This window comes from Macaca mulatta, chromosome 8 (assembly GCF_049350105.2).
Source record: "Macaca mulatta isolate MMU2019108-1 chromosome 8, T2T-MMU8v2.0, whole genome shotgun sequence".
NCBI classification, from domain to species: domain Eukaryota; kingdom Metazoa; phylum Chordata; class Mammalia; order Primates; family Cercopithecidae; genus Macaca; species Macaca mulatta.
The window spans coordinates 38,642,554-38,655,843 of record NC_133413.1 but is presented as its reverse complement, the minus strand read 5'-3'; positions in this window follow the sequence as shown (position 1 = coordinate 38,655,843).

Here is a 13,290-nt window from a genome sequence, read left to right as displayed (position 1 = left end):
GTCCCATAAAGACTCAAGGAGACAGCTATTTTATCCTGTGGTTTTAACATCTTTCTCCACAAGGAATCAAAAGCCACAGCTCAGGAAGCACTGACAGTAGTAGTAGTTGTTTCATTATCTCATTATCCCAAGTCTCCCTGAATAAGGTGCCCTCCTCCAGCCTAAAACAAACACCTGGTGTGTATAACATCATACAGATAGACCCTGGTAGATAATATCTGTGTGTGTTCGAGTTTGTATTTGGGGAGGGGGTGCTGCTGAGCACCATACAAGTTTGTGTTTAGAATGATGTCTATCCTACCCTCATGCATGCCAAGTGGAAAAATTATATTTGGTAAAGATTAGTCATTACTCAATTTGGGGTAATTTTTTGTTGTGCTTAAAATCTTTTGATACTTGGAATACTTCAGAATGTTTATTATAGATTGAAGTTGTACCAAGGTAACAACTTATTTGCAGATACCTAAAGGGAGCTGGCAATCACATTCAGACCCATAGAAGCATCCAGTTAGGCATTAAAACAGTATTTTAAGTTTTTAAAACTAAGTTGTTATGATTTTAAAATTAAGAAATTTCACTTTAAAATATCTTAATGTTCATATGTATTTGAACAATCACACTGTGCCCTCATTTCTAAATGGCAGTAATGGATTATGACTTTTAGAGAGGGCTTTAGTCTCTGGCTTTGGCACTTTCTACTTGCCTGTTTATTCTGTAGGTATTTATATTTGTGTTGTCTACTTTAGAGTCTCACTCAAATGGCATACTTATGGAGGTGTCTAAAGTAATTCTATAGAAGTCAACTAACTCTACTAAAACCTCTATAAATATCACATCATAATATCTTGATCTTAATTTCATCTTCTCCAGTGATTTCCAAAATTTTATCCATGAACCAGCATCTGAATGGCTGCAGGAAAATTAACTGGGATAGTTTTCTGAATTTGAATTAGTAGGCCCCCATCCTTAAACACGTTGATTTCAGTGTGGGTCAGGGATGGAGCCTGTCTACCTTTTTCACTAAAATATCTGGGCAATTCTCTTGCATAGTGTATTGGGAGCCATTGGTTCCCTGTCCTTCTCACCCTAGGTGGGGAGGGATGAGAGGGCCACAGAAGTACATTAACTACTGCAGCTGAACTGCTGGACAGGTCCATTAATTAAATTTATTGGCATTAATCACTTTATTTCAATCTGTCAGAGCATCTCACTGAATGAGAAGGTCAGGACCCAAGAGAAGGGTAGCTGAAGCCAATATTACAGAAGCAGAAGTAGATCAGATGTCTCTTCTGCTTCTTCTATTTTAATCCAACTTATTCTCTGATGAACATAAGCTTCTCTGCCCTGCTCAGCCTCCAAATTCCCCAGACGTCTTACAATTTTTCAAAACCTTTGACGGAGCGGAGGAAAACGTGAGGAGGAGTGAGAAGGGTAGGCACTTGAGTGATTCTTTAGTTTGATATTTCTCTTAACTTCTACTTTTTCTTTAATCTCCTCTATCCACAGATATTCTTTGAGATCCTTACACAGTATCAAGACAGCACACTGACATTCTGATTGTGAATAAATATTTCAAATAAATATCTTTAGTGTAGACTTTGATATTGATCTTTTTTTTAGGTCTTTGTCAGTATTTTTTACTGGATAAGATTCATCACGTATTTCCGGGTATATTGTCTTATACTCAGAGGTGGTGTATGGTAGAGGTAGAGGAAGAAATTAGGAGCTTCGAATTGGGGACCAGAATCCTTGTGTCTTCTGGAATCTAGTCCATGTCTGAGGTGTCACCTCACTCAGCACTCTATTAACAGCTTTAAAAAAATATAGCAGTTAAAAAGGTAAAGTCGTAACACACAGGAAAGCAACAATGTTCTGGTTTGTGGGATTAATCAAAGGAAAAACTGATAGGTGAGACTAAGTAGCTACCCATTGCTGGAAGACAGATGCTGCTTCTGTAGATATGAACTAATGGCAAATGAGATAAACTCTCTTGAATTATAATGAGTTCTTTTGTCTGTAAAAATATTTCAAATCCCATGCATGAGAAAATAGAAGTAATGCAACATAACTTTTGTGTTTTTGCTGAATGCTCCCAATGCAACAGAAACTACGATTAAATAAAATGTAGGTTTAAGAGATCCATGAAAAGAAGTCATACATATGCTCAGGAGCTCTTTTATTTTTTTCTTCCTTCTCTCTTTCTTTTTAAAATCATCCCCCTTCATCTTTAGCATCATCTATCTTTCTCTATGCAAAGCACCACCACCTCAAACTGAGCGGCTTAACACAACAACCATTTGAGACATTTGCTTCAGCATATACCTGTAGTCTCAGCTGGGAGGCTGAGGTGGGAGGATTGCTTGAGAACAGAAGTTTGTAGCCAGTCTGGGCAACATAGCAAGACCCCATCTCTTAAAAGATAACAATTTTATTTTTAGCTCACAGTTCTGTGAGTCAGCAATTTGGGCTAGGCCCAGCTGTCCAGTTATTCTGCTCTGTTGTCAGTTATGCATCTGTCAGCTTATGGAAAGCCAGGTTGGCTACCTGTTAGCGGGGGTATCGGGGAGAACTGAGCAAGTATCTTTTAATACACAACAGGCTAGCCTGTATTGGTTCACATGGTGGCTGGGAGGATTCTGAGAGAGAGTGGAGGCACGCAAGGCCTCCTGAAGAGTAGGTTTGGAACTGGTACAAATATCATTTCTGCTGCATTCTATTGGTCAAAGCAAGTCACAGCCCAGATGTAAACAATTAAGGAATAGATTCCACCTTTTGATAGGAAGTACTGTAAAGTCACATTGCACAGAAGTGTGGACAAAGGTTGAAGTAGAAAATTATGACAGTGTTTATCATTGTCACTCACCTCTGAAAATTTTCATAAGCCTCTTGGTAATTTATAACCGTGGCAGTGTCTGTACAGGTAGATGCTATAAGGAGTGACAAAAGGAACGAAAAATACTGCTTCTATATTTATGTTGCCTGTAATCTATGGAGAAGGAAAGTATGAACCTCATCTGAGATCTACAGGTACAAGCATCCCCAGCTTATTATTGTCTAACCCATATGTACTAAAGAAGTATGAGTGAGAGAAATCAGTGGGACTGAGGAGTATTCCAACCATTGTGAACTGTGTTTAGCTACTTCAGCTCCCTGTTTGTTTGCACCACAAGTTTCTGCTCTTATAAGTGGTTTAATCCTGTTCTACTCTACTTAGACCTCTTAAATTTTGAGCATTTTATTTTTAATAGTTTCAAATATCTTCTAAGGCAGGAAGAATAGTACAATTACTACCCATATATCCTCTACCTAAATCAAACAATCGGAACATTTTCCCATATTTGTCATATAAATAATCATGGCACATTCAAAGGAAGAAAATACATCTCCAGAAGTTATCCTTAAAAAACACAGGCATCGTGTTTACTAGAAAAATACTTTAAAATAACTGTCTTAAATATTCCCAGAGCTAAATAAAAACATGACAGATAACTAAAGAAACGTAGGAAAGTAATAAATGAATACTATGAGAAGAGCAACAAAGCGCTAGAAGTTATTTAATAAAAATAACCAAACAGAAGTCCCACAGCTGAAAGATGTAATCATTGAATTAAAAAACTTACTACAGTTATACAACAAGAGACTCAAGCAGACAGAAGAAAGAATCAGAAAATTTGAAAACAGGACATTTGAAATTATCTAGTGTGAGGAACAAAAAGAATTAAGAAAAGTGAGCAGAACCTAAGGAACTTATAAGGTACCATTAAACAGACAAATGCATACACTATATGAGTTTAGAGGGAGAAGAAAGAAAAGGGTAGAGAGACTACTTGAAAAACATAATTGCTGTAAACTTTCAAAATTTGAGGAAAGGTATGGTTCTACAAGTGGAAGAAGCTCAATGATCTACAAACTTGAAGAGACCCACAGTGAGACACATTATAATCAAATTGCTAAGTCAAAGACAAAGCAAGAATCTGGAGAAGAACAACAGCAGAATGACTATTCATGTCATGAGTAAATCACAGAATTTCCCAATATTATCAGTGTGTCCCCAGATTATCAGTGGATTTCTCAGAAGAAACATCGAAGGCCAGAAGTCAGTGGATTGATACATATACAAAGCGGAAAAAAATAAATAAAACAAAACCATCAACCAAGAATTCTATATGTGGCAAAACTGTTCTTCAAAAAACAGGGAGAAATTGAGACTTTCTCAGATAAACAAAAATCTGTGAAAGTTCATAACCACTGAATCTGCTCTACAAAAATTCCAAATGTAGTCCTTCAAGTTGAAATGAAGGGATGCTGGATAGTAGCTCAAAAGCCATACAAAAATATAGAGTTCTCTGATAAAGGGAAGTACAAAGACATTTTTAAAAATTGTTATTGTAATTTTGGTTTTTAATTCAATGTTTTATTTTTGATAAGGTTTAAAAGACAAATGCATAAAATTGATTATAAATCTGTTAACAGGCACACATATATAAAGAGGTAATTTATGACATAAATAACATAAAGGGGGCAGAGCTACAAAGGAGTAGGGTTTTTGTATGCAATTGAAATTGAGTTGGTATTCATTTAAGATAGATTATTATAACTTCAGGAGGTTAAATATAATCCCCATGTTAACCAAAAAGAAAATATCTGTAGAATATACACAAATAAAATGAGAAGGTAATTAGAATGTCACTATAAAAAATTAAATAAGATGTATGAAAAATAAATAACAGAATGTCAAAAGTAAGTGCTGCTCTTTCAGTAATTAATTATAAATGGGTTAAAGTCTCCAACAAAAGGCTTAGATTGATGGAGTGAATTTTTGTTTTAACAGATCTAGCTATGTGCTATCTACCACATAGTCACTTTAGATCTAAGGATATGCATAGGTTGAAAGTGAAAAATAAAGGGTGGGAAATTCCACGTAAACATTAACTAAAGGAAAGCAGAGGTTCCTATGCTAATATCAGACAAAATAGACTAAGTCAAAAACCATTACAAGATATATTGAAAGACCTTGTATAATAATAAAAGTGTCAGTTAATCAAAGATATAACAATTATAAATTTGTATGCACCAGACATCAGAGCTCTAAATATATGAAGCAAATATTGACAGAATTGAAGGGACAAATAGGCAGATCTACAATAACAGCAGGAGAGACACGATATGATTCCAATTACCACGCATTAGGATGGCTATTGTCAAACAAACGAACAAAACCAGAAAAAGTAATTTTTGGCCAGAATGTGGAGAGATTGGAACCCTTTTGTCTTGCTGATAAGAATGTAAAATAATGCAATTGCTGTGGGAAACAGTAAAGCAGTTCCTCAAAGAACTAAACATAGAATTACTATATGACTCAGCAATTCCACTCCTGGGTATAAACCCCCAAAAATTGAAGTCAGTGAGTAGAACAGATCTTTATACACTCATGGTCATAGCACCATTATTTATGGTAGCCAAAAGGTGAACACTACCTAAGTGTCCATCAATGGCTGCATGAATAAACAAATTTGTTATATAATATATACACATTTGTTAAATAACATATAACAAATTTTTATAATATATATATATCACCCAATATAAGAAAGATAGTTGAATATTTTTGCAACTATTAAAGAAATTGAATTGTTATGTAGGGGCCAAGGGAAATCCTTCCCCTCCCCTCTAAAGATTCACTAAAAATGAACTGATAATAAGGCAGATTAATAAGAGAAAAAAGCATACAAATAAATTTAATGTGCATAAGTACTGAAGAATTTCAGGATAGTTATCCAATGACCCAATGAGGTACACATAGTTGTATATCCATCTTAATAGGGGAAGGGAGTATTGGAGAAATGTGGCCGTTTTGAGGGTTCATAAATGATAATTTTAGGAGGAATAAATAGGCCCAATGCTCAGACAACGGTCAGTATAATATACACAATGTAATATTATTCATCCTTATAAAGAAGAAAATTCTGACACATGCTACAACATTGAAGCATTGGTAAGTGAAACAAGCCAGTCACAAAGAACAAATATTGTATAATTCCACATATATAAGGTACTTACGGTAGTCAAATTCTTAGAGACAGGAAGTAGGATGATGGTCACCACAACTTTGAAGAGAAGGTAAGAAGTTAGTGTTTAATGGGTGGTAAGTTTAGTTTAGGAAGATAAAAAGTTCTGGAGATAGATGGTGGTGATATTTGCATATCAATATGAATGCACTTAATGCCACTGAACTGTTCACTTAAAAACAGTTAAAATAGTACATTTTATATTGTTTATATTTAACCACAATTTAACAAAGTAAGTTATTGGTGATGGTAGGTACTTCATGTTCCGTCATATCAGGAGGCACAAAATGATTGGTTGATTCATTTTTCATGATAGTAGCAATCAGATTTCTCCCTTTACAATTAGGAGATTATCTGTGTGGCAGTATTTTTAGCACCATCAACTTGTCAGTTAATGATTTTAGCATTCATTCCTGATCCTTGTTGAATCAAATACCTATTAGGAGCTATTAAATGGTGGTGTTATTTCCCCTGTTATTCCATCTATAATTGTTAGTCGATGTTTTTCTATAATAAAAGTTGTCCCTCATCAATTAGGACTATTTGGTGACATTTTATGGTTAATAAAATAAAAATATAATCGTTTAATTCATTAATTTACTAATTTCCACAGAAGGACTTGGTATAATTGTCATCTCTAATGGGAGCTTTTTTTTATTTATGTGAGTGTGTAGGGGTATGTGTGCATCATTGTAGTCTGAAATTGTTTATATTCGATATGCTTAAATCAAATACCTTTATCTTTATTTTGTCACTCAGATTGTTTCAATTTTGATTGGTAGAATCCCTTTTGACTGGGCCCTGGGTCCTTTTGACAGAACTCCATTGGTCTTGGAATGCTTTTTGCTTTCTGGGACCAAAAAATGTCCCAACACTGTATTTTCCCTATTAGATCTGGAAACAGCTATTTTCAGAAACAAAGACAGTCTCCTTTAGAGACGAATGGTGTATAGAAAGCAAATTTTGGACATAAGTGGTGCCCAATACTACTTAGGTATTATTGCTCTTCAGCCCTTTCATGGATAGATTTTTTAAACTCATGAATTTATCATTTTGTTTTTATTTTAACTTGAACAAGAGATTTACTTAACTTCTTGAACTTTAGATTTGTATCTCTGTTCCCTTACAAATGAAATCTTGATATATAATAACAAACAACTATCTATTTGTAGCATAATACAATATTCACAAAAATGATTCAAAACAAGGAAATAAATATTACCACTGAGGAAAACAAAACAAAATTTCTGGATAAAGTTTTAAATTTATTTTTGTAATTTTTTTTTTTTTGTCTTAGAATACATCCCAGTGTTACATCAGTGCTGTTTTTAATGACACTAAAATAATTATTTGCTCCATGTGGCCAATATTATAAGGTTCATTTGTTTCAGATGGCTTTCACTTTAAAATTTTTATTCCTTTGTTTTTCTGTTTTATTATTATTTACTTTTAGGCATTGTATGATGTTTACATGGTTTAAAAGTCAAAACAACAATTTCAGAGACATTTAATTTCTATCTCTGTCCCCTCACCCCATAGCTCTCTACCATCTATAGCTGAACATTTAAAAAATGTTTGGTTATTTTTTCTGATGATTCTCATTTTAAGGGTGTGTATAATATATAAAATCATATACATATATGTTCTTATTTCCTCTCACTTCTCACATAAATATTAACCCTTTTTACAGTGTTCTTCGTCTTAGTTTTTTAATTAACTTTTTCTAAAGATTATTCCATGTAAGTTTATATTTTCTTCATCCTTTTTATCTGGCCACATAGCAATTTAATGTATAATTGCATTGTTTCTTATTTAACCTCTCCCTTATTAGGATACATTTAGTGTTCTTTTCTGACTTTTACTAATACAAATAATGCAGCAGTCAATAAGCTTGTGAATTATATTTTGGACTTCTGCAGGCATCTTTTCAAAGTAAATTACTCCAGGTAGAATGGTTAGGTGAAAGCATGGATGCATTTGTAATTTAGCTAACTTAATTTTATTTACTGTCCAATGCCTACTGACTCCTCCACATAAACAGTATAATGCAGTGGGAAACGCATGGGCTTTGGAGTCACACTGGCCTCGACTTGAACCTGGTGCTATAACTTAACTAATAAACTATGTGAACATAAAGATTCATAATTCCTACTTCATAAGGTCTGTGTTAAGACGAAAATAAATGATGTCTGCCAAAAGCATCGAGTACCTTGTCTTGTTGCAGCGGCAATGCGCTCCATAGATCAGTTCCTTTTTCAGTCCTCAGGTTAATAAAATCTGAATGACCTTGACACCTAGATGTTTTCAGAATCTGGATTCCTTGTTACAGATTCTGTTGTGACAGCTCTAATTAAACTTAATACAGCCTTAATTTAGCCAAGAGTATCCTTATGTTTTCTATAGAAAACTTTAGCCTTTGTTATGTTAACCTAGAGTGCCTATCGCTGACCACTTACAAAACTGTATGACATCATTCCTCTCTGTGTCAAAGTTAACCACAGATTTTCAATAACATGCTTTACTGGCCAACCCGTGGAAAGAAGGGCTTATCAGTCTGTACCCGAAATCCTCTGCTACATCTGTTTTTAGGAATCCAGAACTGAAATCTATGTGATCAATTTCTATCTTAAACTATCTCACCATTTTGAATTCTAAAAATTTTCTGAGCTTTAGTTTATCAAACTCTCTCTGTTCTTTCACTACTAATTGCCAGGACACTTCTCATGAATACTGATTGAGCCCAAACAGCCTAGGCCTGTGGATAAAGGAGATTTTTTAAGGTTGCTTGGATCATCCTGGCTTAGCAACACTCATGCATAAAGGTATAAGTCTATACCAAATGAATCAGAGACTAACTTGCTGAGGTAATTAGTGTTTCTAATTTGAGAAAGCAATCATATATGGATTATTCCTATAAATTATATGCTTCAATACAGTAGGGTCCTAGGCTTTTTAAAATCTATTTTCAATTTAAAACATAAATATTTAATGTTTTAATTGTTAAGTGGAGAATATCTATAGAAAATGCTCTTTTTTTTGTATTTCTAATTAAAAGTTGTTTTGGTCACAAATGGGGGTTTCTACTTCTTATTAACAAGAATCACTTCTTACTAGGGACTGCTCATGATTTGAGAAACAGATGAGCTAGCTTCACAAGGTCAGGTGGTCCCGCCCACCTGGTGACTGGACAAATTTGATTAACATGAAAATGAACTCTGGGTCTGGACAAACAGCAAACTCAGAAAATGTCAGGTGATAGGAAAACCCAGAACTGCCTCCTAATTTGGCAGCTGTTCTGAGATTATGATTTCTTCTGGATTGGGCAACATCTTAAATAAACCAGAAATCTCACTTAGTATGAAAACCCAACTCTTGCCTTGGTCTTCAGTGTCCTTTGTTTTGCACCTAAGTCAGAAAACGAAATGAGGATTAAAACCCTTCAAAGTATACGAAGAGCACAGACCATTTTCTCCTGGTGCATTTTTTAAAGAGGATAAGACACATTAAGGGTGATTTATATTCTGTCAGCTTTATTTGAGAGGAATGATAGTCAACATTTCAACCCACTTTTACTAACATTTCTGAAGAGAAATATTTTCTTCCCCTTTAACATACTGAACTAATCTTGGTTTAAAATCTTATAATGATGCCTCAGATATCTGATGGAGTTTTAGACTAAGTTAAACAAAGGAAAGAACCATTTCTTAAAAAGGATTATATACAGTGATGTGACTGAATATATTATTCTAGTATTTTAAATTTTACTTCATGCTTCTGATATGCCACATAATTTTTTTGCTACCCATGCAGTCTTGAATTACAGAATAAAAGAGATCTTCTAGAATCCATGAGGCGAAAGTCACAGCTGTAGACATTTCTCCCAATTACAAAAGCACCTTTTTTTCAAAACATTCTCAATCTCTGGATTTTTGCAGTGCCCACAGAAACCAGTGGCACTTTAGAGGACAAAGGATATGACTACTTCCCACATATTTCCTTCAAGTCAGAAGCCTGCCAGGAAGCTCCTAATTCGACCCTTGGGAGCAGGTTGATCCGGGCAGAAGTCTCTAGGGACTGACCGAACGTTCCAACATCCCTACCTATTTTCTCCATAGTGTTGTATTCACAGGCAAGTGTTACCTTAGCATTAGGAGATTTTCTTTTCCAGTTTCCTCTGTTAACTTTAACATCTCTCTTAAGAATTGATACAGCAACCCAGTGCTAACAAGTTGCTAATGAATTAAAAACTATTTTATTGAGAATTCTAGAAGAGAGATAAAGGGCAAGTTAGAGAAATGGGTACTGAATGGAGGAACACACATCCCCATTTCAAGAGTGCCCTGGGACAAGTGGCCTCACACTGAGAGCACGTGGCCAATAGAAGTGAGTGGGTCAGAGAGGGAGAGACAAACTCTGCAGTGACCGACTGGGCAATTGTTGCCTTCTCATACAATTGCATGCAATCTTACAATAAATGAAGTAGAGTTGGGTGCAGAATGGCTTTTTCCTGCCAACCTTATAAATCAGAGTAAGAAATCATCAGCCTAGAGGGGAAAGGGCCTTTAACTTCATTTTCCTCTAAGGTCAAGTGATGTGGTCATTTTTGTTTAATCCTTTGCACAGTTTCCTCCTAACTGACCACCAGAGGCACTTGGTGTGGCTGAAGGTAGAAAAGAATTGGAGAGTTATGAACTGGATAATACAGGAATATCACATTTTCAAAAAATGAGTAATAAGTATAAGAAACATGAGGACCCTTAGCTAAGTGGATGGCAGAAGGTGATGTCGGGATTCATGAACCCTGGGGAACCCCGGCACCAGGTCACTCCTGCTCTCAGCTGTTCTCTAGTATGGCTTGGCTGTTGCACTTTGCGTCACTGCTATTCATGCCTATGGTGTCCCTATACCTGGACAGTAGCATGTATTTTGCAGGTAGAAGTTTGTATCAGTTTGAGTGACTCCTCCTAAATGTGTAACCTTTGGAGAATATTTTCATCTCTCTGAGAGGTAAGACTGTACGCTTAGCTCTTGGATTGTGGTAATGCCAGAATCCTCTTCCTAATATCTGGTTAGTGTTTTCCAGTTGACAAGGTCATTTCAAGTGTTATGTCTTTCTTTTTTTCACGTGCTCTTCCAAGTTGAGGTATATGAGAATATTTTCTGAATTAACCTACAAAAAGATATATTAATGTCTGTAAATCAGGTGAATGAAATATATTTGCGTATAAATATATCAAAGGTATGTAAATATAAAAATTTACATACACATACATTTATATAAAATATATAAAGCAATGAAAACTAAAATATGAAAAGCAATGAAGAAAGCATTGAAAACTAAAAAGACAAACAGGTGTGTTTTATTCCATGTGTGCTTTATATTTTTTCTGTGATTTTATTTGTTTGATTATTTTTAGCCTTTGAAAAAACACACATTTTTCTGTTGCAGATGCATGGCTTTTTTTTGCCCTTTTCCTTGAAGATTTAATACAATTCTGCCTTTCAGCCCTTGGCTTGCGGCTGTTGTCCTGTTATTGCATTGGGTTGGGCCATGCCAGAAAAACTCTTGACCTTGTTCAAAATTGCTACAATAAGGGGCTCTGTCCCTCCTTCTTGAATAGGTATGCTGCTCTAGGACTGACGAGCTGCCTGAGAAAACTTTATATCCACCCCATAAAGCTGTCAGCAGTGAAAACAGAGAGTTTAACAGCAGGAAGTGTGAACATATCGATACCATCCACAGCATCCCGAATGCTGAGGAGAACTTGCCTCTTAAATGTCCAGAGCAATGGGATTGATATTGGGAAATAAAAACATACACTTTGTGTCAGCGAACAGGACATATTGCCCTTTGGATCTAAAATAGCATCCATTCACATTGACCAGGAGGATATGTGAGAACTTCCAAGTCAGCCCCAGGAAGTGGGTGGACAGGAACTGTGAGTGTTGATGTTTTCCAGCAGTGCTCAGTGTGCATGTACCTTGAGGTCTTGCATTTATACTTACTGCTTTTGACTTTGCTTTTCCCCCCAAAGAAGATTATTCCTATTTACCAACATTTACAGCATCGTGAGATATACAGCAATTGGGCCAGTCTCTTTCAGACTTTGGACACTTACCAAGTGGCATATGTATGGCAGAGATTGCTAATTCCCTTCCTCCAACATTTGATCTCTTCTTCCTCGAATAGATAACCCTAATTCTTAGCTGATATATTGCAGCTCAGAAATGAAGAATATATTCAACCCTCGTGTTTAGCTAGAAGAGGCAAAAGAATGTCTTTACCAGGAAAATGTGAATGGAAATGTGTAGAATTTGTGGAAAGGCTACTTGAAAAATGCTGCCTCAGCTGAACATAAGTCCATCTGTACTCTCCAGCCATTCTTCCTCCTTCTGGCCTCGACTAGCCGTGAATACCACAAGGTGACCTTGAAAAAGAGTCCATAGGCTAAAGACGGTGAAATAGACAGGAAGAAGCCCAAATTCCTGATAAAGCCATGGAGCATCTCCTAGCCCGAAGCTGCGGATTCAGGACTTCCTCTCTGCAACAACAGCAACAATAAAAAAAACATTCCTCTCTTGTTTAAGCCATTGGTTGTTGTTTTCTTCGCTAAAGGAAGGCCAATTCTAAATGTTAAATATAGGCAAGATCAATAGCGGTGCTGCACAAGGCCACACTGGAGGCTCAGAGAAGAGGAAATTTTTGTAATACTGATTCTGCCTTTACAGTTTTGATGTTTTATTCATCATGCATTTTTTTTGCATTAATTTCGATTTTTTAAATTATTGCACTGGGACTTGTGCTCCTGAAAAGATAAATTACAAATACTTTCACCTATTCCTCATACTAAGTACAACTAAAAATCTTGGACATACGTTCTATATGTGATGACAGCAGAAGGCAGAAGGCTTCCTCAGGACCAGAGGAGTGACACAGCAGTGAACTCCCTTGATTATCTTTTCACCTCATGTCACTTGCACATGTAACTGAAGAAGCAGGCAACCCATAAATGCCAATTAGAGCAGAGACAACAAGTCCCAGCAGCAAACAGTTGCTTTCACTACTCAAAGGATCAGGAAAGGGGCAGTCTACTAAGACAGGAAACTTAGAAAATAGCTACTCTGCTTTATCCAAATACTACAGAAAAAGTGTGGCTCCACTCCACCCAAGCCAGCAAAGATTAAATGGGTAACTGAGGGGGGACACTTGTGAAGATGAAAC